At 45.2% G+C, this 2,500-nt stretch overlaps 1 protein-coding gene and 1 pseudogene across 1 annotated transcript in view; one reads left to right on the top strand and one right to left on the bottom strand.

Annotated features, from left to right (window-relative positions):
* The window catches only part of LOC130128250 (glycogen synthase kinase-3 beta-like), a 91,463-nt gene that overhangs the window by 84,574 nt on the left and 4,389 nt on the right, over positions 1-2,500 (bottom strand). The gene's annotated exons all lie outside the window — the stretch shown is intronic.
* The window catches only part of LOC130128652 (14-3-3 protein gamma-2-like), a 1,770-nt pseudogene continuing 826 nt past the window's right edge, over positions 1,557-2,500 (top strand).

The following is a 2,500-nucleotide window of genomic DNA, read 5'->3' as shown; positions in this document are numbered from 1 at the left end:
TCTTTGATTCACCTGACCTACATGTCTTTGATTCACCTGTCCTACATATCTTTGATTCACCTGACCTACATGTCTTTGATTCAACTGACCTACATGTCTTTGATTCACCTGTCCTACATATCTTTGATTCACCTGTCCTACATATCTTTGATTCACCTGACCTACATGTCTTTGATTCACCTGACCTACATGTCTATGATCCACCTGTCCTACATATCTTTGATTCAACTGACCTACATGTCTTTGATTCACCTGTCCTACGTGTCTTTGATTCACCTGTCCTACATATCTTCGATTCACCTGACCTACATATCTTTGATTCACCTGTCCTACATGTCTTTGATTCACCTGTCCTACATGTCTTTGATTCACCTGTCCTACGTGTCTTTGATTCACCTGTCCTACATATCTTTGATTCACCTGACCTACATGTCTTTGATTCACCTGTCCTACATATCTTTGATTCACCTGACCTACATGTCTTTGATTCAACTGACCTACATGTCTTTGATTCACCTGTCCTACATATCTTTGATTCACCTGTCCTACATATCTTTGATTCACTTGACCTACATGTCTTTGATTCACCTGACCTACATGTCTATGATCCACCTGTCCTACATATCTTTGATTCACCTGACCTACATGTCTTTGATTCACCTGTCCTACATGTCTTCGATTCACCTGACCTACATATCTTCGATTCACCTGACCTACATATCTTTGATTCACCTGTCCTACATGTCTTTGATTCACCTGTCTTACATGTCTTTGATTCACCTGTCCTACGTGTCTTTGATTCACCTGTCCTACGTGTCTTTGATTCACCTGTCCTACATGTCTTTGATTCACCTGACCTACATGTCTTTGATTCACCTGTCCTACATATCTTTGATTCACCTGTCCTACATATCTTTGATTCACCTGACCTACATCTTTGATTCACCTGTCCTACATGTCTTCGATTCACCTGACCTACATATCTTTGATTCACCTGTCCTACATGTCTTTGATTCACGTGACCTACATGTCTTTGATTCACCTGACCTACATGTCTTTGATTCACCTGTCCTACATGTCTTTGATTCACCTGACCTACGTGTCTTTGATTCACCTGTCCTACATATCTTTGATTCACCTGACCTACATGTCTTTGATTCACCTGTAGGGCCTTGGTCAGATGATAGGGTTTGTAGGGCCTTGGTCAGATGACAGGGTAGGTAGGGCCTTGGTCAGATGATAGGGTAGGTGGGCCTTGGCAAGATGACAGGGTTTGTAGGGCCTTGGTCAGATGATAGGGTTTGTAGGGCCTTGGTCAGATGACAGGGTAGGTAGGGCCTTGGTCGGGTAGGTAGGGCCTTGGTCAGATGTTAGGGTAGGTGGGGCCTTGGTCAGATGACAGGTTAGGTAGGGCCTTGGTCAGATGACAGGTTAGGTAGGGCCTTGGTCAGATGATAGGGTAGGTAGGGCCTTGGTCGGGTAGGTAGGGCCTTGGTCAGATGATAGGGTAGGTAGGGCCTTGGTCAGATGACAGGGTAGGTAGGGACTTGGGTCAGATGATTGGGAAGGTAGGGCCTTGGTCAGATGATAGGGTAGGTAGGACCTTGGTCGAGTAGGTAGGGCCTTGGTCAGATGACAGGGTAGGTAGGGCCTTGGTCAGATGATAGGGTAGGTAGGGCCTTGGTCAGACGACAGGGTAGGCAGGGACTTGGGTCAGATGATGGGGTAGGTAGGGTCTTGGTCAGGATGACAGGGTATGTAGGGCATTGGTCAGATGGTAGGGCCTTGGTCAGAAGATAGGGAAGGTAGGGCCTTGGTCAGATGACGGGGTAGGTAGGGCCTTGGTCAGATGACAGGGTAGGTAGGGCCCACGACTTAAGAAGGATGGGGAGGTTTCATTACATAACGCTTTCATCTTCCTGCATCCCCTCCTCCTCAGTCATCTGAGAGTATGTGTCCGGGCTCATCACTTTTTCCACAGTTGTAAGACGAATACTGCCCATGGACCAGTCAAACACAGCTAGATCCTATTTACACTGTGAATGAAGATGCAACAACTTGATCTTGATTATCAAAAGTGCGATATGTAATGTTTCTGCTTTGCTAAGCATGTATCGCATAGGTTGCTGAATGGTACTGACGGAAATAAAGTAAATGACTCACTGTCCACCATCCCCTAGATTTCCACATTCAAAAAAAACACAGGAGCTGAGCCAGCCGAGTTGTTTTTCTTGTTGTTGTCGTTTGATGCCCTGAATCCCAAAAGTTTCTGTCCTCAGCAAACTAAGCAGCTATTGGAGCAAATGAAACCCCCAGAGGCCATTCGAAAATGCCTGATGTTTGCAAATGCATTGTTTATCCACTAACTTTTATTTGTGTTTTTCTTGACGGCTTCGATTTCTTGTTCTTGTTCACATCACTTGACAGCAGAGGTTGGGGTTCATATGTCGTTACAAATAGCACCTGTAATACCTGTAATACGGTTAACAGTGCTGTTGCT

This window comes from Lampris incognitus, chromosome 18, assembly GCF_029633865.1.
Source record: "Lampris incognitus isolate fLamInc1 chromosome 18, fLamInc1.hap2, whole genome shotgun sequence".
Lineage (NCBI taxonomy): Eukaryota > Metazoa > Chordata > Actinopteri > Lampriformes > Lampridae > Lampris > Lampris incognitus.
The sequence above is the reverse complement of the archived record's forward strand: the minus strand, read 5'-3'. Positions and strand labels throughout refer to the sequence as shown.